The sequence below is a fragment of the Mirounga angustirostris genome, unplaced genomic scaffold (genome assembly GCF_029215605.1).
Source record: "Mirounga angustirostris isolate CCGP_5_RB_7025 unplaced genomic scaffold, mMirAng1.0.hap1 SCAF_4, whole genome shotgun sequence".
Lineage (NCBI taxonomy): Eukaryota > Metazoa > Chordata > Mammalia > Carnivora > Phocidae > Mirounga > Mirounga angustirostris.
The window spans coordinates 85,537,797-85,551,599 of NW_026991712.1; the positions used below are offsets into that span (position 1 = coordinate 85,537,797).

The window sequence follows — 13,803 nt, forward strand, 5'->3', positions numbered from 1 at the left end:
CTAACTGAAGTTTCACCACTGTCCCCTCAGGAATGTAACCTTGAACCAGTCAACATGGAGTTTCCTGATTTACTGATAGGCCCCTTTTCTCCCCTTGCCTAAACAATACATTCCTTGTTAATAAATTCCCTCCTCCTCCTCTCCCCCACTCCCTTCCGTTCTTTAATGCCCTCTCTCCTCCTTTAAAAACCTTTCAGAAAACTCAGTGGAGCTCCCTCTACTTGCTAGATGGAATGCTGCCCTATTCATGAATTGTTAAATAATAAAGCTGATTAGATCTTCAAAGGTACTTGGTTGAATTCAGTTTTTAAACAGGTATTAGGGTAAAGTTTGCCTCATAGAATGAGTCGGGAAATGTTTTTCGTCTTCTATTTTCTGAAAGATATTGTAGAGAATTGGTATCATTTCCTTAAATGTTTGGTAGAATTCACCAGTGAAACTAAGTCTGGTTTTGTTTTCAGAAGCTTATTAATTGCTTCATTTAGACCTATTTAGATGATCAATTTCTCCTTGTGTAAGTTTTGGTAAATTGTGTCTTTCAAGGATTTGGTTCTTTTCATCTAAGTTATCAAATTTGTGAGCAGTTGTTCGTTATAGTCCTTTATTATAATTTAATGTCCATGCAATCAGTACTAAGGGTCCTTCTTTCATTTTTGGTATTAGTAATTTGTATCTTTATTTTTTGTTTAGTCTGGCTAGAGGTTCATCAATTTTATTCATCATTCCAAAGAACTAGCTTTTGATTTCATTGATTTTTCTCTATTAATTTCCTGTTTTTAATTTTATTGATTTCTGCTCTAATTTTTATTGTTTCTTCTCGTCTGCTTACTTTGAATTTAATTTGTCCTTTTTTTTTGAATTTGCAAAAGTGAAAGCTTAGATTATTGATTTTAGATCTTTCTTTGCTAACACATGCATTCAATGTTATAAATTTCCCTTTAAACACTACTCTTGCTACATCCCACACTTTTTTTTTTTTTTAAGATTTTATTTATTTGACAGAGAGAGACACAGCAAGAGAGGGAACACAAGCAGGGGGAGTGGGAGAGGGAGAAGCAGGCTTCCCGTGAAGCAGGGACCCCGATGCGGGGCTCGATCCCAGGACCCTGGGATCATGACCTGAGCTGAAGGCAGACTCTTAATGACTGAGCCACCCAGGCGCCCCCATCCCACACATTTTTTAAAAAGATTTTATTTCTTTATTTGAGAGAGAGAGAGAGAGCGTGCACCAGTGGGGGGGGGGGGAGCAAAGGGAGAGGGAGAAGCTCCACGCAAGGACCCTGGGATCATGATCTGAGCTGGAGACAGACACTTAACCAACTGAGCCACCCAGGTGCGCCCATCCCACACATTTTTATAAGCTGTATTTTCATTTTCATTTAGCTCAAAATAATTTCTCTTGAGAATTTTTCTTTGACCCATGTATTATTCAAAGTGTGTTGTATAATCTCCAAATTTGGGGTTTTCCAGCTATCTTTCTGTTATTGATTTCCAGTTTCATTCCATTGTGGTCCGAGAGCATGCATTGTATTTCTGTTCTTTAAAATTTGTTGAGATGTGTTTTATGGTCAAGAATGTGGCCTATCTTGGTGAATGTTCCATGTAAGCTTGAAAAGAATGTGTATTCTACTGTTGTTGGATGAAGTAACATATAAATGTCAATTAGATCCACTTGATTGATAGTGCTATTCAGTTCAATTACATCCTCACTGATTTTTTGCCCACTGGATTTGTCTATTACTGATAGAGGGATGCTGAAATCTCCAACTCTAATAGTGCATTTGTTTAGTTCTCCTTACAGTTCTATCAGTTTTTGCCTCATGTATTCTGATGTTCTGCTGTTACGTACTTACTCATCGAGTACTGTTATACCTTCTGGATAACTGACCCCTTTATCATTATATAACACCACTTTTTATTCCTTGAAGTATATTCTGTCTGAAATTAATATAACCTGGATTTCAGTTTTCTTTTGATTAATATCAGTATGGTATATCTTCCTCTCTCTATTTACTTTTAATTTATATGTGTCTTTATGTTTAAAGTTTCTTTTTTAAAAAAGATTTTATTTATTTATTTGAGAGAGAGAGCGGAAGAGAGAGACATAGAGATCCAGAGCAGGGGGAAGGGGTAAAGGGAGAACCAGACTCCCCACTGAGCATGGAGTCCAATGTGGGACTCCATCCCAGGACTCTAGGATCATGACCTGAGCCGAAGGCAGACGCTTAATTGACTGAGACACCCAGCACCCTAAGGTAATTTTCTTATACACAACATATGGTTGGGTCTTGTTTACCACTCTTATAGTCTCTGTTTTTTAACTGATGTATTTAGACCATTCACATTTAAAGTGATTACTGATATAGTTGAATTAGTATCTACCATATTTGTAACTGTTTCTATTCATTGCCTTTGTTCATTGTTCCTTCTTTCTTCCATTCTTTTTCAGCCTTCTCTGGTTTTAAGTGAGCATTTTACGGGATTCTATTTTCTCATCTCTTAGAATATCAATTATGTTTCTTTGTAAAATGTTTTAATGACTGCCCTGTAGTTAGCAATATACATTTACAAGTGATCTAAGTCAACTTGCAAATAACACAATAATGCTTCACAGGTAGTGCAGGTCCTTATAACAGAGCATTTCCAATTCCCTCTACTGTCCCTTATAATGTTGCTGTCCATTCATTTAATTCTCCACAAGCTATAATCATCTAATACATATATATATACACTTTTAAAAAAGATTTTATTTAGTTATTTGAGAGAGAGTGAGCATGAGCAGGGTGAGGGGCAGAGGGTGAAGCAGACTCCCTGCTCAGCAGGGAGCCCAATGTGGGGCTTGATCCCAGGACTCTGGGATCATGACCCAAGTCTAAGGCAGCCACTCAGGCAACTGAGCCACCCAGGCGCCCAATATAATCATCTAATATATTTTTGCTGTATTATAATTTTTTTTAAGATTTTTCATTTATTTACTTGACACACAGAGAGAGACAGCTAGAGAGGGAACACAAGCAGGGGGAGCGGGAGAGGGAGAGGCAGGCTCCTGGCTGAGCAGGGAGCCTGATGCAGGGCTTGATCCCAGGACTCTGGGATCATGACCTGAGCTGAAGGCAGGTGCTTAACGACTGAGCCACACAGGCGCCCTGCTATATTATAATTTTGAACAAATTGTTATCTGTTAGATCAATTAACAATAAGAAAAATAAAAGATTTTATTTATTTTCATTTATTCTTTCTCATTTTATTTTCATTTATTCTTTCTCATTTTGTTCTAATGTTGTTCCTTTCTTTATGCAGATACAAGTTTCTGACCTATGCCATATTCTTCTCTGAAGAACTTTTTAACATTTCTTGCAAGGTAGATTTACTGGCAACAAGTTCCCCAATTTTTGTTTGTCTAAGTGTCTTTATTTCTCCTTAACTTTTGAAGGACACTTACAGGATACAGAATTCTAGTTGGTAGGGATTTTCTTACAACACTTTATTTCACTGCACTCTCTTTTTTTTTTTTTTTTTAAAGATTTATTTATTTGACACAGAGAGAGACAGCTAGAGAGGGAACACAAGCAGGGGGGAGCGGGAGAGGGAGAGGCAGGCTCCTGGCTGAGCAGGGAGTTTGATGCGGGGCTCAATCCCAGGACCCTGGGATCATGACCCGAGCCGAAGGCAGACGCTTAATGACTGAGCCACCCAGGCGCCCCTTCACTGCATTCTCTTCTTGCTTGTATGGTTTCTGAAGAAAATTCTGATGTAATACTAATCCTTGTTATTCTATAGATAAGATGTGTTTTTCCTCAGGCTTCTTTCAAGATGTTCTCTTTGTCTTTAATTTTGTGCACCTTGAACATTATATACTGTGATGGTTAATTTTATGTGTCAACCTGGCTGGGCCACAGTGCCCAGATATTTGGTCAAACATTATTCTGTATGTTTCTGTGAAGGAGTTTTTTTGGATGAGAATAACATGTCAGTCAGTGGAGTACTCCCCATACTGTAGGTGGGTCTCATCCAGTCAGTTAAAAGCTTTAACAGAACGAGCAAGAAGGAGCTCTGCCAGCAGACTGCCTTTTGACACCAACTCCAACTCTTCTCTGAGTCTCCAGCCTGCCGGGCTGTCTCACCAGATTGGACTCATCAGGCCTCCACAGTCACATAAGCTATTTTGGTACCAGGAGTTGCTCTAGAGGAACAGAATCTTAAGAATGTCTTCTAGTTCGTTCTGGGGTTTCTGGAATTGGCTCTCTGATCTGATTAGATTTAAAGACACTAATAACTCTATTTCCAGTAGTAAAAGCAGCACTGATAGTCCACGGCACGATGTGGCAATAGAGATATGCAAAATATCATTGGATACTCCTACTCAAGCACTTAGAAAAGGCAGGGATTTGGGGGACTACGTATAGGATACCTTTGAACATTTTTGTCAAACTAACAAGTATAATGAGATTGGCTCACTCCATCATCAAATAGAAATGGTACATATGAAATAGGGCCCAAGTAGGCCCTGAAGGTACAAGGAAGTTACATGAAGAAGAGGCACAAATGCCCATGGTCCCCATTCCTGCTACACTACCCTCTCTTTCACCCAGAGCCTCATGGAGAGTTCCCTACAATTTACATAGAAAGAGAAGACTGGAACCTCATTTACAGATGGTTCTGCATGATACGCAGGCATCACCCAAAAGTGGACAGGCGTAGCACGACAGCTGCTTTCTGGGACAGCCCTGAAGGACAGTGGTGGAACTTCCAGTGGTGGAACTGTGAGTAGTATACGTGGTGGTTCATTTTACTCAGAAGGGACATGTTTGGAAAATCGGTGACAAGGAAGTCTGGGGAAGAAGTATGTGGACAGACTTCTCAGAATGAGTGCAAACATGAGGATTTTAATAATCATGTGGATAAGAAGACCTGTTCTGTGGATACCAGTCAGCTTCTTTCCCCAGTCACCCACCTTGTCATCACCCAATGGGCTTATGAACAAAGTGACCACGGTGATAGGGATGGAGGTCATGCATAGGTTCAGCAACATGGACCTCTACTCACCAAGGCTGACCTGCCTACAGTTGCTGCTGAGTGCCCAATCTGCCAGGAGCACAGACCAACACTCAGTCACCAATACAGCACCATTCCCCAGGGTGATCAGCCTGCTACCTAGTGGCAGATTGATGACATTAGGCCACTTCCACCACAGATGGCAGAGTCTTTTGTTCTTACTGGAATAGACACTCTGAACACAGATTTGCCTTCCCTGCACACAATGCTTCTGCCAAATCTACTGTCCATGCACTTGTAGAATGCCTTATCCACCCAGATAGCATTCCACACAGCACTGTTTCTGGTTATGAACTGAATTGTGCCTCCCCGACCACCAAAGTCATATGTGCGTGCCTAACTCCCAATGTGACTGCTTGAAGATAGGGCCTTTAAGGAGGTAACTAAGGTTATATGAGGTCCGGTGAGGCCCTAATCCAATAAGACTGGTGTCCTTGTAAGAAGAGGAAGAGACACCAAGAGCTAGCTTTTTGTGTGTGCGTATGTGTGTGCATGTGTGTATGTGCATGCGTGTGTGTGCATGCGTGCATGTGCACACCTATGCACAGAGAAAAGGCAGCTCAGGAAGAGTCTTCACCCAAAACCAACCCTGCTAGCACCATGATGTTGGATTTCTAGCCTCCAGAGCTGTGAAAAAATAAATTTTTGTTGTTTAAGCCACCTGTCTATGGTATTTTATTAGGACAGCCCAAGCAGACTAATACACTTCTTTTTTTTTTTTTTTAAAGATTTTATTTATTTATTTGAGAGGGAGAGAATGAGAGAAAGCACATGAGAGGGGGGAGGGTCAGAGGGAGAAGCAGACTCCCTGCCGAGCAGGGAGCCCGATGCGGGACTCGATCCCGGGACTCCAGGATCATGACCTGAGCCGAAGGCAGTCGCTTAACCAACTGAGCCACCCAGGCGCCCCCAGACTAATACACTTCTGATCAAGGAAGTCATTCCACAGAATATAAAGTGAGCCCACGCTTGTGGAATTCTCTAGTCTGACCATGATCCCCACCATCCGGAAGCCGGTGGCGGGGGACACCACTGGAACGGCCTTCGGAAGACTCAGTTACAGTGCCAACTGGGTTGCAATACCTTGAAGGGCTGAGCAAGATTTTCCAGGAGGCTGTATATGCTCTGCATTGGTATCCAATATGTGGTGCTGTTTCTCCCATAGTCAGGATTCAAGGGTCCAGCCAACAAAGGGTAGAAATAGAAGTGGTATCATTCACTAGTACCTCTAGTGACCCTAACAAAACTTTTCCTTCCTGTCCCTGCAGCCTTTTGCTCTATTGTTTGACCTACACTCTTTTCTGTATGGCCATGCGTTCCAGCTCAGGTGTGCTCTTCTAATCATAGAACCAGCAATATCAGCAGCCTTGCTAACACTTAGCCCCATCATCGGGCAAGTGTCACAGGATTTGACAGGTAAAGAATCATAGGACTGGCCCTGTTGTTTGGTGTTATGGACTGAATTGTGCTCCCGACCCTCACCCTGAATTCTTACGTTGAAGCCCTAACCCTCAATGTCACTGTATTTGGAGGTAGGGCCTTTAAGGAGGTAATTATGGTTAAATGAGGTAATAAGAATGGGGCCCTAATCTAATAGAACTGGTGTCCATATAAGAAGAGGAAGAGACACCAGAGATCTCTCTCCATGCACAGAGAAAAGGCCATTCAAGGACACAGTGAGAAGGCAGCCTTCTCCAAATGCCAGAAAGAAGTCTCATCAGCGGGCGCCTGGGTGGCTCAGTTGGTTAAGCGACTGCCTTCGGCTCAGGTCATGATCCCAGGATCCTGGGATCGAGTCCCACATCGGGCTCCCAGCTCAGCAGGAAGCCTGCTTCTCCCTCTCCCACTCCCCCTGCTTGTGTTCCTGCTCTCGCTGTCTCTGTCTCTGTCAAATAAATAAATAAAATCTTTAAAAAAAAAAAAAAGAAGTCTCATCAGAAGCCAACTCTGGTCTTCTGGCCTCCAAAACCGTGAGAAAATAAGTGTCTGTTGTTTAAGCCACCCAACCTGTGGTGTCTTGTTATTGCAGCCCAAGCAGACTAATACAACACTTAGTAATCAGGTTGCATTCACTCAATCTGGCTACATAATGGGAAGTGAAAGTACATTCTGGAATAAGTACTCTCCAATTTCATGATATGAATATCATGTCTTTTGCATTGACATTGCCTTCCTTAGTTACATGTATACTTAAGCCCGGGCTCAGGACCACAAAATCAGGCAAAATGGGGAAAAAAAATTGGAAGGTGGGAAAGATACAAAGTTTCATAATTGCATCCTCTCATCACCTTCAGATCTTAGAATCTTTTTCAATGAAGTTTGCACTTGAGGTATCCTCAGGTTCGATCTGAGTACACAATCATTTAAGCAATTAAGCCAGTTTTTCCAACTTTCACCTCACATGCTTGGAGAAACAAGTATTTCAACTACCACTGAGAGTACCATTCTAAGGGTGATAAAGATGTGGTGTAATATTATGTCTCATCTAAGGGTGATAAAGAGACGTAATATTATGTCTGTTTGTCTTTTTTCTATATCCAGAATGTCCTCTTCATTCTGCTTGTCCTGATTTGATCACAAACTGGAATCCCAACAACTCTTAACTGCCTCTGGAAAATCTGACCTAATATAACCCCGATCTCCAACTTGTACAGAGATAAGTATGGTAACTAAGGAGAAAGAGCCCCATTACAAAAACTCAGCTATCGCTGTCGATGATCATTGTAAGTTTCAAGTGGCCTGAAGGAAGGTTTCTGTTCAGCACTAAATATATAGGCCTATGTTAATTTGCAGGGATCTTCAAGGTGCTCATCATCCCCACCTAAAGGCCTCATGAGTAGTTGTCATCAGTTAAAGGAATTGATGTGGTATACTAAAGGGAAATTAGTCCAGAAGCAGATGAAAAGATAAAGATTTCATAAAACAGAAATGTAATTCCACGTGTGCTTAAGAGATAGAAAGTTGTAAGAGAAAGTATTTTCCACTCGGACAACAAGATAAAGCTGGATGATCTACCAGATCATGCCTGTCTTGAGCCCACCAGAGAGCTGAGATTGCAAGACCACTGGGTAGACCCAAGCCCAAAGCCTGGTAAACCTCTCCAAGGAGGGACATACACATGAACCATTTCATCTCTGGCAGATAATGAAAAGGAAAGACGGCAGCCATAAAAGTTGTGAAGGAGGAAATAACTGAATTTTTTTTACCATTTCTTAAAAGCCAAGTGTGGGCTATCATGACAGCTTAGTCTCAGAGGCTCATATATAAATTGAGTTTTTGCCTGTTTTTCAGGGTTTTTTTTAAGATTTTATTTATTTATTCAAGAAAGAGAGGGTAAAGGGGCAGAGGGAGAAGCAGACTCCCTGCTGAGTAGGGCGCCCAACTTGGGGCTCGATCCCAGGACTCTGGGATCATGACCTGAGTCAAAGGAAGATGCTTAACCAACTGAGCCACCCAGGGACTCCATCAGTTGTTTTTCTCAGGCCTCTGCCAAGGGTTCTTACTGCCTCTGGAAAAATCTGACCTAACATAACTCCAGTCTCCAACTTGTACAGGGCAGGGCAAGAGACTCCAGGTTGCCTCAGTGGTGCAGACATGCAGAGCAGGATCGGCCACCACAGACACAAAACCCGGTCACTTCTCTCATTTGAAATAAAAGTCACCTACCGTTGATGTTGGAGCAAGAAACCCTGCTAACACTTGCTTCCAGGTATAGGTCAGCTCCAATAAGGGGCTGACACGGGCTGGGACAAGGGGCTGAGGAGAAAGAGAGTGAGGAAGATGGGAGAGATAAGAGGTGCAGCAGCAGAATGGGAGGAGGAGTAGAGAGAAGGGGCAGGAGGAGCAGATAGAGGAGGAGGAGGACTTACATTCCCGGGGTCGTTCTATTCATGACAGCACCCCCCTACACACACATCCCCACCTCTCACATATCCTCACCTTGGGCTCTCAGACCCCACAAGGACAGTCTCTCCACCCGTCACAGTTTCCAACGTCATTTGTTTCTCTCCCTGCTCCTTGTCAGAGCCTGGTTCTCTGAGTTTCCCAGCCCTTCTGTGATCTCTCAACACCCTTTCAACAGATTTCTTTTCTTTTGAAATCAGCCAGAGTCCATTTCTGTTCCTTGCAGTCATAAACCTTGACTCACTTAAAGTTCTCCTGGAGGAATGCTTTGTGATGTTAGTTACTGCTCAACTTCATTTTCCAGAGGAAGTTTCATCTTCTCAAACTTTGAGAACATCTTCTTCATAATAAAATAGCCCCCTTTGTCTCCTTCCTCCATTCAAGCCTCATCCAGTCTCTAGGAATAAAATACCCCTTCCAGAGTACTAGGCAACTTTCTGATTTTGTTTTTCAGCCAGCGGCTTGTTTCTTTCAATGTCAATTTTTTCTATTCTGTGTATTGAGTAAGGGAAGGAATGGTTTTGGGATAAAATAAAGAAGGGGAAATGAAATACAGATTGTTATTTTGAGATGTGATGTGGATTTTTATCTATTATGTGTAAATATTTAGTGTGGTGGTATTTTGTGTACATAAGTAGTGTACACACTGTAAGACACCTTGGTACACATACCCTGTGGCACAGTACTGGGTGCTCTTGGGTGGTACATTGGTATATGTTTTTTTTTTTTTTTTTAAAGCATGCAGTTTCCAGGTCATGATGTATTGAGAAATTGGAATGGAATTGACTTGGCCAAACTCTCAGAAAACAGTCTGTGACTGTCTAAGAGTCAGAGCCCTGCCTTGTGGCTTCAATGGTATGCAGTTGATTTTGAGTCAATGCAAGTGAGTTTGTTTTGGTTTGTCTGAGTGTTTGATGTAAACGTTAAACATGGCTGACTACTTCGTATTGTAGATCTAACAAATATAGAAAGATAAGAAAAGCTTACAACAACAGCAACAACAAAACCCAGAAGTGTATGAAAAAGAAAAGGAAAATTCCCCTGCCTCCCAATCCCACTCCACTGCTGACACACCTTTACATATTACATGTAGGAGTCGGTGGTGGCTTTGGAGTGTGATGGGTGCTATGTGGCCAAGGGACCCAGGAAGTCCCAAGTCTTGTCCTGACAATCATCTGTCTTCTCTGGGCAATGGGAAAAGTGTGAAGGCAAGGAAAAGGAAAGTAACTGTACTATTTGCAGAAATTTCACCTCTGGACAGGAAACTCTGGATCAAACTGGGGCAGAATATGTGGTTTACGAGCTCTTCCCTAACCCTAGGCCCAGAGTGGATTTACCTTATTTTCTGAGGTGGAAGTGACATGATAGAAGTCAACCTAAGGAGGGGGACAGAGAGAAAGCAAGATGGATGACCACCCACGCAGGTCAACTGTAGTCATCTTGTCAGGTCAGTAGAAAAAATACTTGGGATTATTGGTGGGCATATGGATGCCGAATCTGTACTTAGGCACCTCTGGCGAGGGATGGCACATCGCTTCTGTAGGGGTTCCATGGTGTAATGGTGAGCACTCTGGACTCTGAATCCAGCGATCCGAGTTCAAATCTCGGTGGGACCTTTCCCTTTAACCAGGATAGGGTGATTTTTTACTCTTCAAGTGGCACTGCCTTCCCGCTCCCGCTGGTCCCCGTCCCGGGGAGGGAAACTCCGGGGGCGTCGCGCGCCCCTCCCGCGCCCCGGTGGGCGCCTCGCAGCCGCGTCCCCGGCGCTCCGCCGCCGCCGCCTCGTCAGGACCCGGGGAAGGAGAAGCCCGCGTCTCAGAGTGGCGGCCCCCCTCCCCGGCCCCGACACTGCGGCCACAGCCGGGGCACCTGGCCAGTGCCGCCGCTCGTCGGGGTCCCCGTCGGGCCTCGGGGTGAGAGGCGGCGGCTGCGGCCACTACATCCTGCACCGCGAGGGGCGTCCCGCCGCGCGTCCTGGAACTGCACCCATTGTCTTGTGAGGCAGGTTGTGATGCGGCTGCTCAGTCACTGGAGGTTGTTTTGGTTCTGAGGTCGATGGTTCAGAGACCTAAACTGGAAGTACACTGGCGTATTTTTGAAGCAAGGACTTGAATCCTTATTCCGCTTTTACTGAGCTGATCAGCTGAGCTAATGAACTCCGAGATGCTCCCAGCCCAGATTACAGTTGGTCAGAAAGCGTTACTTCACTCTCCCTGGGAGGGTCCACAGCCACTGAAAAGTATCACTGGTGTAACTTAAATAAAATCGGTTTTCATCACATCCAGTCTTTATTCAGTGTTTCGCCCCAAATACAAGACCTACCAGTCAATGAGTATACGCAAAGTGCCATGTCCCAGGCATTGTCTACAAATTTAAATGTGCTTACTCACTGACTCTTTTCAACAGGCCCATCTCACATCATTGTCCCCATTTTCCAGGGCCAGGCTACTGAACCGTGTCAGGTGCAAATTGGAAGTTGAGAGAGAGCTACTGTGGTTTTTTTGTATATGAAGGTATTAAGAGAGAGCCCGAGAGAAGAGGTGGGAGGAAGAGGAAACCGAAGCCAGAAATACGAAGAAGCAAAGCAGCTTTAGAAGGATGGGTGGGTGCTACCTTGGGAATTGGCTAGTAATGGCTGTAAGGTGTAAAAGCAAGACATCAAGCAAGGCAACTAATGCTTAAAAAATGAAATCTGAGGCAAGATTAGATATTTAAAGGACAGGAGATAGGAAGACAGTCTAGTTGCACCTCTCACTAAATAAGCAGATGAAAAACTGGTCACCGTTCACTCCCAAGACTCCCTATTGCATGTCCCTGGGAGGATCACAAAGCATTCAGCCAAAATTCGGGTCTGTGGTTCTGACTTGCGTGGACTCCGTGCACGATCCGAGTATCTAGGCCCCTTTCTTTGCGTAAGAGCTGAGACAAAAACTTTAAAGTTACAACCAGCTTCTACCTCACACTTGGAAGTAATAATAGCGCCCCAGCCCCCGAAAAAACCACAAACGTTTCTTCAGACCTTGTTAGGAAAAACAGTTGTGTAAAAAACGATGTGAACAAAACTAGATTTCCGGTAACACTAGAATGCCAACCCACGCCCAAATAACAAAAACCACAAGTACCAAAACTTTACCTACCCTTACAAATTCTGAAAGAAAAAAAAAAAAAAAAAAAAACCCTTAAAAAAACATCCGGAAAAAACTCTCAATAGAACAAAATATTCTCACAGTAGCTGAAAACACTTAAAAACCCTCACAAACAATCTCTTTTTAAACTGAAATAATCAGGGGAAAGCGCGAACGCAGTCCCCCACTACCACAAATTATGCAGTCGAGTTTCCCACATTTGGGGAAATCGCAGGGGTCAGCACATCCGGAGTGCAATGGATAAGCCTCGCCCTGGGAAAACCACCTTCGTGATCATGGTATCTCCCCTGCCAGGTAAGTATGACTTGCTCCCCAGCCGCCCCACCTCACCCTCACACGCCTTCCACTGTACACACACGCTCACTTGCCTCCCCACGACCCTGAGTCTCCCTACGTCTTCCACACACGCACGACACGCAGCTTTCACCAACAGCCCCGCACTCCTTCCCGCAGCACCGGAGATCAGATTGTATTTAGGCGGCAGGGGCCGAAACGGCAGCCCCTGCGCTGCCATATTTACATAGGACACGCCCTGTGTGTGACGTCACGGGAGCCCCCCTTCCCTCCGGCCCACGCCCCGCCCCTGCCCTCGCCCTCTCCTCTCTCCTCCCTCCTCCCACGACGTCCAGCCGGCCAACCAGCGGGCGGGTGGCCGTGGGGGAAGTGACGTCTGCCTCTCCCTCTTTCCCTGGCGCCCCCACGCTGTGGCGGCGGGCGCGGGTTCTGAACCGTTGGGCTGCGGGGAGTCCGTCTGGCAGGCTGCTGACGCCTGCGTACCTTTCTTCGGATAATGCCTATCAGAGTGGAGAGTAGAAATTTAGGATTACAAAGGAAACGGGCTCCTTTCAAATCCAGTTATCTTTGTGATATAGGATTTCAATTAAGATTGAAGTTATCCAGAGGCGCCTGGGTCGCGCAGCTGGTTAAGCACTGGACTCTTGGTTTCACCTCAGGTCTCGATCTGGAGGGAGGCGGGATCAAGGCCGGAGCGGACTCCCCGCTCGGCAGAGTCTGCCTTGGACCGTCTCCGGGGCTCCCTCTGTGCCCCGCCCCCCTGCCGCGGCAACCCCCACCCCCATGAGCACTTTCTAAAATAAATAAATCTTTTTTAAAAATTAAAAAAATTTTGAAGCTATCCAATATCCGAAAGAAACTGAGTTTATGAAACTAGAGACAACAGTCAGGTGACTGGAAACCAGCCCTTCTTACTGTTTTTACCACTATTGGTGTTCAGCCTGAGAAACCCAACTGAAAGTTTTATTTGAACATTAAAAGTAGATTCTATTCTGTTGCTCCTCTATCACGAAATATTTATTGGAGGGCTCTCCTTTGGAGACGGTAAAGCAAGGGTCTGTGGCCAGTCAGGCCAGTAGACGACGTGGCAACAGGGATTAGGTGACAATATAGCAACTGAATGTGAATGCTTGATCCAGGCCCCACTCCCTGAATCCTGGCAGCCAGACTCATTGCTTCTATTTCCCTTGCTACTGTGACCTATAGCATAGAAATATGTTTGCTTAGCTCTGCCTGTAGGCATTTGACAGCTAAGTTTTGCAAAAATTGCTTTTTACCTGAAATCTAGCTCACCTGAGGAGATAAGGTAGTAAGTACAGAAATGATTATGTTTAAGATTTACAGGATTGACATGACCAGATAAGATTCCTGTACGCAAAGATCAACTGACCAAGGACAAAAAAAC

At 44.3% G+C, this 13,803-nt stretch overlaps 2 non-coding genes across 2 annotated transcripts; one reads left to right on the top strand and one right to left on the bottom strand.

Annotated features, from left to right (window-relative positions):
- Positions 1-10,502: 10,502 nt before the first annotated feature.
- TRNAQ-CUG (transfer RNA glutamine (anticodon CUG)) lies at positions 10,503-10,574 on the top strand. The gene has a single exon. It is a non-coding gene; the product is annotated as a tRNA-Gln (tRNA).
- A 1,668-nt stretch (positions 10,575-12,242) lies between these two features.
- On the bottom strand, positions 12,243-12,406 carry LOC123841022 (U1 spliceosomal RNA). Its single transcript, XR_006790155.1, has one exon. It is a non-coding gene; the product is annotated as a U1 spliceosomal RNA (small nuclear RNA).
- Between the last annotated feature and the right edge of the window lie 1,397 nt (positions 12,407-13,803).